Source organism: Zeus faber, assembly GCF_960531495.2.
Source record: "Zeus faber genome assembly, chromosome: 14".
NCBI lineage: Eukaryota > Metazoa > Chordata > Actinopteri > Zeiformes > Zeidae > Zeus > Zeus faber.
In genome coordinates this window covers 30,599,171-30,615,843 of record NC_137200.1, presented here as the reverse complement: position 1 = coordinate 30,615,843, position 16,673 = coordinate 30,599,171, and positions in this window count along the sequence as shown.

The following is a 16,673-nucleotide window of genomic DNA, read 5'->3' as shown; positions in this document are numbered from 1 at the left end:
CTAGCAAAAAATGAGTAGCATCCTTGTTGGATGGGGAAATAAGTAATGGGGCTGGTGCTTCCATGTGTGTTGGGGCAGATTGCTCACTTGTAGAACAACTGGGCAATATACCTTTGAAATTGGCAACATATAGCATGTGAGAGGGGGCACTAGATGCATTGAATGTAACCTGCCCTCAAGCACATCCCTGGTTTTCCACTCAGAATGAAAATGATGCTGCCACTACTTTGTCATAGAGTTAAACCAGCAGTAGTCAATGATGTTTGGGAACATGGGAGAGCAGTGCTCTCTTTGATAAGAAGTAAGGTTATATCCTTCAAGCACATCATTAGCAGATTTAACTGAAGTTGCAGGGAAAGACAGCAGTATAGGAAGGCTAACCTCAGGTTTATGTGATCTATGTGCGGGGTGCAGTTGGGAAGTGGGGCCATGGGAACAAGGGAGAGCCAGTGTATAAGGGGAAACCCACTAAGCAAATGGAAGATTCCCCATGGTCTGTGTTCTCCTGCCAAGGCAAGAACCAGTCACCAGGAGGGCTGATACTTGTCTCGAGCGCTGCGAAGACTGAATGTCCCTCATAGCAAACTGACACTGAACTGGATGTGTGCTGGATTTACCGCAGCAGCTGGACGGATGAGACCTGGCTTCAACTTCCACACTGGCCCAAAACTAGTGCAGATCTACAAAATAAATCAAGTTTTTAGAATTGCCAGAAGTGACCCGTATCTTCTCCTGACAGTCTCTGGCTACTGCTGTGGATGATAACATGTCCACACAGCCACCATCTCTATGTTTCAGCTCCTGGAGGGAACAGGCTTCCTGTTTAAAATAGCCACAAAATTCCCAGTGGTGGCTGTGTGTGGACAGATAATCCCATCCTAAATAATATCTTAACTGATAGTATTTGCTGGCATCAGTGAGTGCCAGTAACTACTGCAGTAGGTGCATCTGGAGAAAGTGTGGAAGTTGTCATAGACCTTTATAGACCTTTAGATTCCTCCTGCTCTCTGGTCTTCCCCCTTCTTTTCCCGTCACTGAGCTACTGAGAGCTCCTGACATGAGCTCCTGAGGTTTTTGTTTAAAACTGGAAAAATACCCTTTTAAAGTGGAATAACCCCGGATACCTTTTTTCACCTAAATAGGGTTACACCAACCTTTACATATTTTCACCACACATCCAAAATGAATTAAATCCAAAAGTGAACAATATCCAAGTATTGTTCCCCTCCACAGTATGCAAATGCCCTTGGCTCTCCACCCCCAACACAGAAGCCATCAAAGTACAGTTTCCAACAGACACCAAAAACTCTTCTGCAAAGAAAAAGAACAAATAGGAGCTCATGAAGAACAACCCAGAGATATTATTTGCTGACTGTCTGGAAAATGGAAAGAACTCAAATCTTATTTTCCACACCGACAATCCTCAGGCATGGCGTGCTGCCATTAAAAACCACTACCCCTCCGTTAAAAATGAGGGTTTCAGTGGTGGTGGGCACTGGGAATAAACCAAGATGATGAACAAACCATGGTACATATCTACAAGAAAGGTACAGTGGGTATCCAGGGTAACCTGAGTACCTTCGAGAAAGACTTCTCCAGAATCAGAGAGAGAGCACAGGAAAATAAAGTCCAGTCTGGTGAGGACACCTCTACCACAGACCAATTGGACAGCCCACCTTCAGCTTACAATGGCATAGAAGAATCCCACTCAGACTGTCTGCCCTTCTCCATTGCTGAACTGAGAGACAGGTTCACACAGCTGGAGATTAAGCAAGTACAGATGGAACACACAATCAACATGCTCCAATCTGAGCAGACAACAGCCAAGAACAAAAATAACCCCCCACCCAGCATCACAGAGGGGGCAATCGAAACACACCAGCAAACACACCAAGTACACCAACCCTGATAAACACCCTTGCGACCCACCTGGTCCTAGATCCCCCTGACACCACTGTGGATGGCCTGGTTGCCCACTACAACTATGCCCTCTCCCTCAGCCTCAGTTCTCTTGCCCCCCTTAAAACCCGGACTGTCTCCTTCACTCGCCCTGCCCCCTGGTACACCTCTGAACTCCGCACAGAGTCACATGAAGGCCAGCGGCCACCAGCTGGAGAGGCTCTACAAGAGATCTGGCCTCACTGTCCACCTCGAGGCCTTCAAACAACATGTGATCTCCTACAAAGAAGCTCTCTCGTAACCAAGATCCAATACTACTCAACCCTCATTGGCAAAAGCCATCCCAGAATGCTGTTCTCCACCATTAACCGGCTGCTCTGCCGCTGATCCCCCTCAATCCCCCGACCCCTCTGACCGTCAATCGCCTGCCCTCCCACACACACCCCAACCACAGGGTGTTGCACCCCCAGCTGCCAGCCCACCCCAGTGCTGTCTCTCCTCCTTCTCCCCTGTGGACGCGCCACAAATTATTAAGCTGGTCACCAAGGTCAAGGCATCCACTTGCTCTCTGGGCCCCATGCCCACAGCCCTGGTCATGCTTGCCTTCTCTCCCGCTCCCCTGTCATGGTGGCCATCATTAATGCCTCCTTAAAATCCGGCACGGTTCCCACCAGCTTCAAAATGGCCTCAATCACACCAATCATGAAGAAGCCTGGTCTTGAACCTTCCGTTCCTAAGCAAAATCCGGGAGCAGTTGCCGCCCAACTCCAACAGCACATGTACAACCATGAGCTTCACGAACACTTTCAATCCGGAATCAGAACCCACCACAGCACAGAGACCGCCCTCATTAAAATCACTAACGACTTCCTCATTGCTGCTGGTGCAGGCTACATCAGTATCCTCATCCTCCTTGACCTCTCAGTAATTTCCCCCTGGGATTATTAAAATATTTCTGATTCTGATTCTGATTCTCTCAACTGCCTTTGACACAGTCTCCCACACTATCCTGCTCAATAGTCTATCTGGCTACCTTGGTCTCTCTGGTACTGCACTCTCCTGGTTCCAATCCTACCATACCAACAGGAAGCAGTTTTTCTTTATCGGAGACTCCTGCTCCTCCCCTGGCACAGTTGACCAAGGCGTGCCTCAAGGCTCCATGCTTGGGCGCCTCCTCTTCACCATTTACATGCTCCCCCTTGGTCAGATCATACGCCACCACGGTCTGTGCTTCCATACCTACACAGATGACACCCAGCTATACCTCAGCATAAAACAATCCTCCTGCCTCCCCCAAATCCATAACCAAATCTGCCTTCTTCCACCTCAAGAACATCTCCAGACTCCTCCCATCACTCTCAGAGTCTGTGGCTGAAACATGAATCCACACTTTCATCACCTCCCGTCTGGACTACTGCAATGGAGTCCTGTCCGGGGTTCCAAGCAAAGCCATGGACAGGCTCCAGTATGTTCAAAACTCTGCTGCCAGAGTTCTCACCTGCACCAAGCCCTGGCAGCACATCACCCCGACCCTCATCAATCTCCACTGGCTGCCTGTCAAATCAAGTATCTCATATAAAACCCTACTTTTAACATACAAATCCCTCCACGCCCTCGCCTCGCAGTACCTAGCTGACCTCCTCCGCCACTATGCTCCCTCCCGAAGCTGCGGTCCTCAGACACGGGTCTGCTCTCCAACCCCCGCATAAGGCTTCGAACCTTCGGGGACAGAGCCTTCAGTGTGGCAGCCCGACTCTCTCGAACTCTCTCCCCACTGACATTCGGAATGCTCCACCCCTGGCCACCTTCAAAAGCCTGCTAAAAACCTACCTCTTCAAGGAGGCCTAATGCCCCCGAATCTTTTTTGTTTTCTTTTTTCTGTTATTTATCTTTTATCGATTTTCTACCCTGTCGTGTTTTATTATCTACGCTGCCTTGTTTGTTTTATGTTTTTTGGTTTTTCCATTGTTAAGTGTCCTTGGGTTCCTGAAAGGTGCTATATAAATCCCAGTTATTATTATTATTATTATTATTAAATCAGAACTAACCCTAACTAATCTATAAAGATAATAAAAACGGGAGCTTTCTACATCTAGTTAGAAAGAAATAAAGAAATTACCCTAACCGAGGACAACATCCTCCTGGGCGCTACCTACAGCCCCCCAATTGAATCGCCATATTTTAAGGTCGATATGTTCTCCATCCTGGAGGAGGAGATTCAAGATTCAAGATTCAAGAGGATTATTCGTCACATATATAAACATATTTTCATACATATATGCAGTCAAATGTCAATGCAACGCACCCGGTGATTACACACAATATGTCCTGGACTGAACACAGTAGCTACCTAAGAATTTCTACTCCACCAACTAACTGATTCCTAAAATGTAATGCAGTAAGTCGAATACTATAGAATAAAATAACAATAAAATAAAATAAAATAAAACAAAATAAAATAAAATAAAATAAAATAGAACAGATGAAGGGAATAGGCTTATGTATATGGGAAAGACTATGTATGTAAGGACCCCCACTAAAAAACCGACCAGCGATGGACATTTATCACCTGGTCCCCGGGCGCGTCCACCTATGCTGCCCACTGCTCCTGGCTGTGCCCCCGGAGGAAGGACAAGCCAGGATGGGTCAAAAGCAGAGGATCCATTTGACCGGCCACCATCAAAAGCATGTGCGTGCGTGTGTGTGTGCAAGCATGTGTTGTAGTGTGGTGTGTTGCGTGACAAATAAAGACTGTTTCTTTCTTTCTGTTTCTTCTTTCTAGTGTTTGTGGCATAATGCAGCACAGTATACAACAGTGCGGCGCAGCAATACGGTACCACCGAACAACCCAGAACAGTGACACAGTATGCGGTACAGTATGCTACATACAGTACAGTATGCGGTACAGTATGCTACATACAGTACAGTATGCGGTACAGTATGCTACATACAGTACAGTATGCGGTACAGTATGCTACATACAGTACAGTAGGTAGTGGAGCCTATGTGTGTGGCTCAGTTAGGACCCCTGGTGAGGTCAGCATTGACAGTTCTAATGGCTTGAGGGAAGAAACTCCGTCTCAGTCTCTGTTCTCGCTGTGTGACTGCGGAGGAGCTTGCCTGACCGCAGCAGCTGGAACAGTCCGTTGTTGGGATGATGAGGATCCTTCATGATCCTGCAGCTCTGCTACTACACATCCTGGTGTGTAAGTCCTGCAGGGAGGGGAGTGTAGTTCCTGTGGTACGTTCAGCTGAACGCACCACCCTCTGCAGGGCTCACCTGTCCTGAGCAGTAGTTACCAAAACAGGCAGTGATGTTGCCTGTCAGGATGCTCTCCTCTGCTCCACAGTAGAAGGACTTGAGATCCTCACCGAGACCCGGAATTTTCTCAGCTGCCCGAGATGGTAAAGATGCTGCCTCGCCTTTCTCACCAGGGTGTCTTAGTGTAAATTCCATGTTAAGTCCTCCGTGATGTGGACTCCCAGGTACTTGAAGCTGCTCACCCTGTCAACAGAAGTCCCATTAATCACCAAGAGCGTGTGCGTCCTCGGTTGTGATCCACGCCTAAAGTCCACAATCAGCTCCTTAGTTTTGCTGATGTTCAGGTGGAGGCTGTCGTCCTGGCACCAGAGTGACAGGTCAGCCACCTCCTCGCGGTAGGCCTTCTCATCGCAGTCGGTGATCAGGCCCACGACAACAGTGTCGTCAGCAAACTTGATGATGGTGTTGGAGCTGGACCTGGCCCCACAGGGTCTGGTTTCCCGTTGCTCCATCTGTCTCTCCACAGTCTCTCTGTACGTCCGTTTAGCGTCCTTCATTGCCCTCCGCAGATTGTATGACACCGCTTTGTACTTGTCCATATTTCCGGATACAAGACCATCATTATAAGTGGCCGTGCGAGCATTCAGAGCGCAGCAGATGGATTTATTGACCCACGGCTTCTGGTTTGGAAATATCCGAACTTTCACTGTGGGAACGATGCTCTCCGCATAGCCACAAAGCTCACCGCTACGTCCGTAAACTCGCTGACGTTACTTGAACTTGATTGGAACATGTCCCAGTCTACATCAGTCAGAGCGTCCTGAAGCGCAGCCTCTGTTTGGTCCGTCCAACGCTTCACTTCCCTCGTCACCACCAATTCTCGCGCGATCAGAGGCCTGTAAACGGGAACCAGCGAAATCGTGGCGTGATCTGATTTCCCAAAAGCAGGGAGTGAGACGGTCTTGTATCCGTTCTTGTACGGTGTGTAGCAATGGTCCAAAGTTCTATCTCCCCTGGTAGCGCACGTGATGTGTTGATGGAAATTAGGCAGAACTTTTTTGAGGTTTGCTCTGTTAAAGTCCCCAGTGACCACCACAGCCGCGTCGGGATGTTTGTTTTGAAATCCGCCCGACACATCATACAGGTCCGTCAGTGCTGTGTCGGTGTCCGCTTGCGGGGGAATATAAACGGCTGTAATGATGACCGTGCTGAATTCCCGGGGGAGATATAATGGAAGGCCTAAGGTTGTCAGCTGTTCCAGGTTCGACAAACAGGAGAAGGAGAGAGTCTTGGTGTTAATGGGGTTACACCAGCGGTTGTTTACCATGAGGCAGATGCCTCGACCTTTGGATTTCCCTGACTCCCCTGATCTGTCGCCACGGAGAAGGACTCAGCTGGACGAATGGCTTCATCTGACACCAGCAGGTTCAGCCATGTCTCCGTCAGGCAGAGGACGCAACAGTTACTCGTGTCCCGTTGGAATTTAATCCTCGCTCAAGGTTCATCCATCTTGTTCTCCAGAGACTGAACGTTGGCAAGAAGGATGCTTGGTAGAGCTGGACGGTAAAGTTACGTCCTCATTTTGACCCGAATGCCGCCTTGTTGACCACGGTGCTTCCTCCGTGGGCCCACTCGTGGAACAGCGGCTCCATTTTTTTTGTTGTTGTTGTTGTTGTCGAGAGTGTTCGTGCGTAGGGTTTCGGTCGGCCACTTGAGTTCCATGATTAAAAAGTGCCAAAGTTGTTCTTTTAGGGAAGTTTTTATATCCACCAGTGCATTGCGGCCATAAGAGATAACTGCCAATGCAATTTTGGCGGACATTATGATAAAAAAACGGAAAAAAATACTAAAATGTGCAAAAGTCGACTGGCGTGCCGGCACAGGCGGCGCCACTTAGCCTATGGAGATTAACCACTTCCAGTCTCATGGCCACATTGTTATCTGTGGGGATCTCAATGCCAGGACAGGACAAGAAGCTGACACACTCTGAGCTGCACAAAGGGAGACAAACACCTCCCAGGTGGTAGAAAGATCCCCTCTCCAAAATGCCCCCCAGACACAACTATGACAGAGCAATAAACAAACATGGATCACAGTTCCTACAGCTCTGTCGTTCACTGGGCCTGTAGATTACTTCCTCATTGACCTCAGCCCAGTGTCCCGAACACAGTAAAACCACAATGTACCTAAATAGATCAACATGCAACCATGAAGTACCAAAGCCAACCAAATGACATCATTTAAACAAAAAGCTACAAATGAAAGTAAGGTAGCTTTGGAATCTACCAAAACACTATTAGGCAAACACAAGTCTTGTCACTCCTAGACCAGTTTCTGATAACAACCCTTCAATAAAACAGTGAAGATGTGGGGCGGTAGAAAAACTAAATGATATATTTGACCATTCCGCCTCTTAATCAAACCTAAATGCATCAAAAAGAAACACCAACAAAAATAACAACAGGGACTTTTTTGACAATGAATGCAAAAAACTCAGAAAGCAATTAAGAAACCTATCTAACCAAAAACATAGAGACCCAGACAACCAGAACATACATCTTCACTACAGTGAAACATTAAAATGGTACAAAGACACAGTAAGGACAAAAAGACCAGGGCCTAAATATCCGCACCACAGGTTACTTTAACGAAGCAGTGAATGTGGCCTGAAAGACAAGCCGAGAAGGGCTTTCTACGCCATCGAAAGGAACATGAAATTAGACATCACAACTTAAATCTGGCTTCAAATATTGGACTCAGTAATAGAACCCATTTCACTATAAGGTTGCAAGGTCTGGGGTCCACTCGCCAACCAAGACTTTACAAAATGGGACAAACCCCAAATTGAGACACTGCATGCAGAATTCTGCAAATGCATTCTCAGAGTCCAATGGAAAATCCCAAATAATGCATGCAGAGCAGAATTAGGACGATACCCATTAATTATGAAAATTCTAAAGAGATTTAAATTTCATTGTCACCTTAAGGAAAGTGACCCTGACACGCTCCATAAAAAGCCTTGACCTACAGAGAGACTGTAGGGAGGAGCCCCCTCAGCCAGCTGGTTCTTGGACTCTGTTCACAACTACAAGCAGAGCCCCAGACAGAAACCCCATTAGACTAAACCAAATTATAAGAAAACAAAAACAAAACTATTTGACACATTGGAAAGAATAAGCAAAAAATCCCAGAGCAAACTGGAATGCTATATAGCCCAAAGAATACTCAGCGGCTGGTTACCTGACCACCGTAGCCGATCCAAAACTAAGGAAATCCTTGACGATGTACAGACTCGAACACAGCCTGCCTGTGGTGAGAGGCCGCCACAGGGAGACCTGGCAACCCAGAGAGGAAAGACTGTGCACCCACTGCACACAGCGGGAGGTGGAAACCGAGCTGCCCTTTCTCCCCTTCTGCCAACTGTACCAAGACATCTGTCACGACCAGAGCTAGGAGAGACCCAAACGCACGACACAGGGAGACGGAAGGCAGGCAAAGGATGTTTATTAGCCTGGACAGTGGAGCTGGCTAGGGGGACCCGGTCAGGTAGGGATGGAGCCGGGCTGGGCAGGGACGATGATGACCAGGAGAAGGGGTCCAGGATCCGGGTGGAGAGACGGGGAACAAGGCTGGATGGAGAAGGACGGACATCCTTGGTCGACGAGCGGAGACAGGCAGGTAAACCGGGCTGGCTGGATTTGGAGAGACAGACTGCATCGACGAGAGGAGACGAGCAGGTAAGGGGAAGACGAGACAACGAGACATAAACTGGGAACTAGAAACAAGCACTAGGAGCTAGGAACTTGGAACTTGGAACTTGGAAGGGAGCCAGTAGCTGTACAACTCAGGTAAGTTGGTTGACGGTCTGGCAAGGAATGGCTGGGAAGCTGAGACTAAATACTGTGAGAGTGATGCAGGTAATTGATCCCAGGTGTGTGCAATTGGGCTCGAGTAGGGAGCTGCAGATGGGGCAAGGGCGGCCTCTAGTGGCGCTGGGAGGCCGTGGGCCTAACAGTACCCCCCCCTCTATGGACGCCCCTTGGCGGACACCTGGAACCGGAAGGGTTCGATTGGCATCCAGGATCTGTCTCCAGGGGACCCAGGAGCGTTCCTCCGGACTGTACCTCTCCCAGTCCACGAGGTACTGAAAGCCCCTCCCCCAGCACCGCACATCCAGCAGGCACCCCACTGTGTAGGCCGGGTGACCGTCGATGGTGCGGGGGGGTGGTGGGGCCTCGGCGGGGAGGGAGAGAGGGCTGGAAACCACCGGCTTAAGCTGGGATACATGGAAGGTAGGGTGGACACGGAGGGAGGGAGGGAGACGGAGGTGTACGGCACAGGGGTTGATGATTGACACAATGGGGAAGGGGCCAACATACCGGGGAGCGAGTTTTCGGAAGTCCACCTTGAGGGGCAAGTCCTTTGTGGAGAGCCATACCATCTGTCTGGGGACGTATGTGGGTGCGGGCGCACGGTGCCGGTTCGCCTGCCACTGGGACCTGGCATAGGCCTGGAGTAGTGCAGAGCGGGCCCTGCAGGAGGGTACGGCAATCTCAACCTCCTGGGCAGGGAACAGCGGGGGTTGGTAGCCCAGAGAGCATTGGAAGGGCGACAGGCCGGAGGAGGCGTTCACCAGGGTGTTGTGGGCAAATTCGGCCCATGGCAGCTGGTCACTCCAGGAGGTGGGGCTGGTCGTTGTCAGGCAGCGGAGCATGGCCTCCACCTCCTGGTTCACCCGCTCCGTCTGGCCGTTGGTCTGGGGGTGGAAACCGGAGGAGAGACTGACCTGTGCCCCCAGGGCTGAGCAGAAGGCGCGCCAGACCTGGGAGGTGAACTGGGGTCCTCTGTCCGACACCACGTCTGTCGGGATGCCATGGTGGCGGAACACCGGCCACCAGCAGGTCTGCGGTCTCCCTTGCCGATGGTAGTTTGGGCAGGGCGAGGAAGTGGGCTGCCTTAGAAAAGCGGTCCACCACCGTGAGGATGGTAGTGTTGCCCCGGGATGGTGGAAGACCGGTGACGAAGTCAAGGGCGATGTGGGACCAAGGAGGCCGGAGCGGGGTCGGGTGGAGGTCTTGGACCGGGCGCAGGTGGGACAGGCCGAGACGAAGGACCGGGTGTCAGGGAGCAGGGTCGGCCACCAGAAGTGCTGGCGGACGACGGCCAGGGTGCGGGTGATCCCGGGATGGCAGCTGAGGCAGGAGGCATGGGCCCACTGCAGAACCTGGGAGCGTGCGGAGTCAGGGACGAACAGGCGGTTAGGGGGTCCGGTACCTGGGTCGGGCTGGTGTTCCTGCGCTTGGGTGATGAGGGACTCGATCTCCCAGGTGTGTGTGGCAGCAAAGGAACAGGGGTGGAAGAATGGGTTCTGGATCCCCTGTCTTCTCCTCTGGCGCGAACACACGGGACAGGGCGTCAGGTTTTGTGTTCTTGGTTTCTGGGCGGTAGGATAGAGAGAAGTTAAACCGGCCGAAAAACAACGCCCACCTGGCCTGCCGGGAGTTGAGCCGCTTCGCCGTCCGGATATAGGCCAAGTTCTTATGATCGGTCCAGATGACGAAGGGGTGGATTGCTCCCTCAAGCCAGTGGGGCCACTCCTCCAGGGCTAGTTTGACGGCCAGGAGTTCCCGGTTACCCACGTCATAGTTGCGCTCGGGTGGGGTGAGCCTGCAGGACAGAAAGGCACAGGGGTGGAGCTTACCGTCAGTTGGAGAGCGCTGAGAAAGTACTGCTCCTACCCCCGGGTCTGAAGCGTCCACCTCTACCACAAACTGAAGGTTTGTGGTAGAGGTCACTACTATTCACATGCCACTTTAAATGCACATATCTGTATATACATAGGCATATTCCTTCTATCTATTCCATTTTATTTCAATTTATTTTTATTGTATTTTATTCTATATATTTTTATCTTATTCTATAAGTATTCCACTTACTGTATCACGTTTTAGGAGTCAGTTAGTCGGTCTATTAGAAAGGAATTTTCTACTTTTTATTTTATTTTTTATTTTTCCGTAGGACATATTGTGTGCTATCACCGGGTGCGTTGCATTACATTTCACTGCATATATGTATGGAAGTATGTATATGTATGTGACAAATAAAAAATCTTGAATCTTGAATCTTGAATCTTGAAAGGTTGCCGTCGGGCTGGGCCAAGACTGGGGCCGACGAAAAGCGGCTCCTGAGGTCGAGGAATGCGGCCTCGGCCGCGGGGGTCCACTTGAAGGCCACTGCGGTGGAGGTAAGGGCTGAGAGGGGAGCAGCGATGTGGCTGAAGTTACGGATGAAGCGCCGGTAGAAGTTTGCAAACCCGATGAAACGTTGGAGCTGCTTCCTATTGGCTGGGGTTGGCCACTCCAACACGGCGGCCACCTTCTTGGGGTCCATCTCCAGCCTCCCTCGGCCAATGATGAATCCTAGGAAGGAAATGGACGGAACATGGAAGACACACTTCTCGGCCTTAACAAACAGACGGTTCTCCAGGAGGTGCTGCAGCACCAGGCGTACATGTTCTACGTGGTCGGAGACGGATTTGGAGAAAATCAAGATGTCGTCGAGGTACACAAAGACAAATGAGTTGAGCATGTCCCGGAGGACATCGTTAATTAGGGCCTGGAACACCGCTGGGGCATTTGACAGGCCAAAGGGCATTACTAGATACTTAATATAAGTATAAGTGCCCGAGCGGGGTGTTGAACGCGGTCTTCCACTCGTCCCCTTCGCAGATGCGGACCAAGTGGTAAGCGTTGCGGAGGTCGAGCCTGGAAAAGTGGGTGGTACCCTGGATGGGGATGAAGACTGAATCCATTAGGGGCAAGGGGTACTTGTCTTTGATAGTGATGTTGTTAAGTCCCCTGAAGTCAATGCAAGGACGGAGGGTCTTTTCCTTCTTAGCAACAAAGAAGAACTCTGCGCCTAGCGGAGAAGACGAGGGGCAAATAATCCCGGCAGCAAAAGAGTCGCGGATGTAAGTTTCCGTAGGGGCGATGAGGTGGTAAGGATAGCGCCCCCTGCTTGCTGAAGACCGGGGCCAGGTCCAGATATTGCGACGGAACCGAGGACAGGTCAGGGCTCTCGGGGCCCCCCAGCGGCGCGTCCCGCGGCGGGGTTGAGGCCGAGCGGAGGCAGTGGGCATGACAGTGTGTGCTCCAGGAGCTTACGCTGCCTGAGCGCCAGTCCATCTGATGGTTGTGGGTCTGGAGCCAGGGGTACCCCAGAACCACAGGGTTCAGTGGGGAATCTATGAGGAAGAACCTCAAGGACTCACGGTTGTTGCCGGAGAGTAGAAGCTTGGGGAGGACTGTCTGGTGGGTAATCCGGGTCAGATGTGACCCGTTCAGCCCCTTGACCTCGAGCAGTGCGGGGAGAGGGACGGGTGTCAGCCCTGGTCGAGAAAACTTGCATCTGCCCCGGAATCTATGAGTGCGGAGGAAGAGAGTGTTATATGCCCCCACGAGAGGGTAACTGGGAGCAGAGGACGGGAGAGAGGGTTGGAGCTGGAGCGACTGGAACGTAACTCTACCGAGGAGTCGCCCTCTCATGGCCGGACCGGGCAGGTGGCTCGGAGGTGTCCCAGCCGGCCGCAATACAGACAGGCGCCGGTCTGTATGCGTGTGCTCGCTCCTCGGGGAACATCCGGGAGCGACCAAGTTGCATTGGCTCGGCATCGGAGGGAGTCGGGGGACTTCTGAGGCGCCCAAGAGTAGCGGGCGCTGGAGACCGGGGCGTCAACGGCTGCTGTGGAAAAACCACCGCACACTGCACGAGGAAGGCGCGGCAGGTGCCGAAATCGCCATCGTAAGGTGCTGGAGCTGGAACGTGGGGCTCAGGGGGGACGAGAGAGGCGCTGGGAGCCCTGGTGGGGGAGGGAGGGTGGGTCGGAGGAGCAGAGGGGGCCACAGCGGCCGGAGGACCCTGCAGGCTGCTGACGGCCGCAAAACTGGTCCGGTGGTGTTCCGCGATGTCCTGGAGGGCCTGGTCATGTTGCCCAAGCAACACTCCTTGTCCCAGAGTGTGCGGCGGAGCCCTTCTGTGTCAGCTGGGTCCATAGTTTCCTGGCCAGACCGTATTGTCACGACCAGAGCTAGGAGAGACCCAAACGCACGACACAGGGAGACGGAGGGCAGGCAAAGGATGTTTATTAGCCTGGACGATGGAGCTGGCCAGGGGGACCCGGTCAGGTAGGGATGGAGCCGGGCTGGGCAGGGACAATGATGACCAGGAGAAGGGGTCCAGGATCTGGGTGGAGAAACGGGGAACCAGGCTGGATGGAGAAGGACAGGCAGCCTTGGTGGATGAGCGGAGACAGGCAGGTAAACCAGGCTGGCTAGATTTGGAGAGACAGACTGGGTCTACGAGAGGAGACGAGCAGGTAAGGGGAAGACGAGACAACGAGACATAAACTGGGAACTAGAAACAAGCACTAGGAGCTGGGAACTTGGAACTTGGAACTTGGAAGGGAGCCAGTAGCTGTACAACTCGGGTAAGCTAGTTGACGGACTGGCAATGAATGGCTGGGAAGCTGAGACTAAATACTGTGAGAGTGATGCAGGTCATTGATCCCAGGTGTGTGCAATTGGGCTCAAGTAGGGAGCTGCAGATGGGGCAAGGGCGGCCTCTAGTGGCTCTGGGAGGCCGTGGGCCTAACAACATCAGCGACACATACTAACCATGGATTACAAGCACCCAAATGGACTTCAAAAACATACCCAATAACAAAAACCTTCCTTATCTGCTGGGTGAAATACAGGACTGTGCAAAAACAGCAGCAAGATTTGTGAGCTGCTGTGACCGGAAAAGGGTGCCCAATGGAATACAAGCACCATAAAGACTGTCCAGCACATGTGACCTCCTGCACTGAACATTTGCACTGTGCTGACCTCTGTACATAGACACTTACTGTACATACATTATATACACAACAAATATTTTGATTACACAACAATAATCTACAGTATTCACATTTAATTACTACACTAATATTTACCATTGACCGTTTATTTAACTGCAACTGTACATTCTTATAGTCTACTTTGAGTTATTTCTTACTCACTATTCTTTCATGTTTGTAAATTTACATTTGTTTTTCTTGTTTGTTGTTTGACACTTGTTTTGGCAATGTAGATTACTGTTTCCCATGCCAATAAAGCCCTTTTGAATTGAACTGAATACTGTTTCACTGGGTCTTCCGTGACTCCAGACTTCCGGAGAACATGCTCTCCCCAAAAAAAAAGGGAAGTAATTAAATAACAGAATTAACTTAAGTCTTCTACAAAAACATACCTTAACAGAACACCAGCCAAATATAGTTGAAGCAAAGAAACAGGCCAAGGTCATGTCCGACAGTAGGAAAAGGAAATATGCCCATATATGGCGCGGGTGTTCCAGGACCTGTTAAACAAATTATTTTTTCAGGAAGGGAAAAACTGCCCAGTAACAACACTGTGATTGGTTCACACCCCACAGGAATGTGATTGGTTCCCTGCACTGAAAGGGGCAGGGAAGAACTCCCTAGTAACAAGACTATTGATTCCAGGCGCTGAAAGGGGCAGAACATATAATTGGAAGCGAGAACATCTTGGGCATATAAGAAAGTCCAAAAGATCGGTTAGTTAGTCTGGCTAACCTTTTTACATCAGACTTGGTTCGGCTCCAGTGTTTCTTTCTTCCAAGTTTTTTTGATGCCAGAACCGATAGAAATGTCGTCCAGAGATCCAGACTTTTTACTGGCCCGGGTCTGGACCTTATTGGTCACGACAATTTGGCGAGCATGAGCCAGGAGAGAACGACAACCAGGACCGAGACCGAGGACCTAGGGAGAACCAACCTGCAACTCAGAAATACTACTGGCCACAAAATTTGAAGGTAAGCAGAGTCTTTTATTCTGCAAATTCGGTTGTGTCTGAGTGCAGGACTCCACCCAGGTTGCAAGTATCGGTAAGTCCTTTCTCCAATGAACCTAAAATATTGACCTGGTCAAAGATTACTGTTATTTTAAATTAAATCAGAAAAAGGAACTTAAACAGAGACTGATGCGAATAATCTATGTGCATGTGTGTTTATGAAAAACGATGGTGTGGAAAGTATGAGAGATTCTCTGTTAAGTGTTGCTATAATTGGTTGGTGTGTGGTTTGTCTTGTGTATGCTGGAGGATTGGTTTGGCTAGGCTAACACTAACTGGTGCCGAACGCGCAGGAGAACCATAGGGAAAAGGTGTAAAAATAGTACATTTGTAGTACATTAGTCGCATTTACAGCCCTAAGAAGAGAAGTTTGTAGTGTGTTTGATTTAATCTATTGGCGAGTTTATTGTGTTTATTCAAAATAGAGTAGCATACAGAGGTTTGTTATAAGATTCCCTGGTCTAGTAAGAGACAGCAGCATGTATCTTGTATATGTAGAAAGCTAGATAGGTAGAAGATAAAAGTTCAAGAAGAACTTAGGCATATGTATTTCTAATATTGAGGAAGTGCATCTAGAAAGAAACCTGGATAGGTAGAAGATACAAGTTCAAGAAGAACTTAGGCATATGTATTTCTAGTATTGAGGAAGTGCATCTAGAAAGAAAGCTAGATAGGTAGAAGATAAAAGTTCAAGAAGAACTGAGGCACATGTATTTCTAGTATCGAGGAAGTGAATCTAGAAAGAAAGCTAGATAGGTAGAAGATAAGGTTCAAGAACTTAAGTCGACACGACTACTGTGGATACCACTCTCCATCCTGTGTCATCGCAGCCATATGCTGCGACGTGCCAAGTGAAGGAGAGGACTAAACGGGCAGGGAGTTGATTATAAAGTTCAAGAGGAAATTAAGTCAACATGACCACTGTGGCTACCACTCTTCGTCCTTTGTCGTCGCTGTCATATGCTGTGATGTCCCAAGTGAAGGAGAGGACTGTACGGGCAGGGAGTTTAAAAATGGGATAGGAAATCACGTGCCTCACTAGAGTCTTAAGGGCGGCGACACTTGGCCAAGAAAATGTACATAAGTGCTTGTAAATATTTCTTTTATAACTGTAGAATAAGTGTGTCTGTAATTTAGCTAGAATATTATACATGAACCACATGGAGTTGGTGGAGGGTCAGGAAAAACACAAAGAGATAATTAGAACAACCAACGCTTGAGTGGATGGATTCCTGGTGTTATTTGGATTAGCATTGTTCACACTATGGACCGCAGCATTGCTGTTACTGAGTATTGTACCTGTACTGGCCTCTGGGTACCGCAAACGCACAATTGAAAAAGGTGTTGTATACAGTTGAGGACCACAACCAACTGTGCTCCTCTTGACCTGCATTTGGTGATGTCACTACAGCAGACAAAACATCAAAACTGAATGACAAAACTGAATGATTGCAATCATAATGTTTTTCTGCTCCAACTGGGAGCTATGGGATGATTGATCGCCTCAAGTCCTGCTGGAAATTATATCTTTGTGATCCCTGGGGGGTTGGGGATCCTCCGGGTGTGTGTACACAGCTGTTGTTTTATCAATCTGTCTATCCTGATAG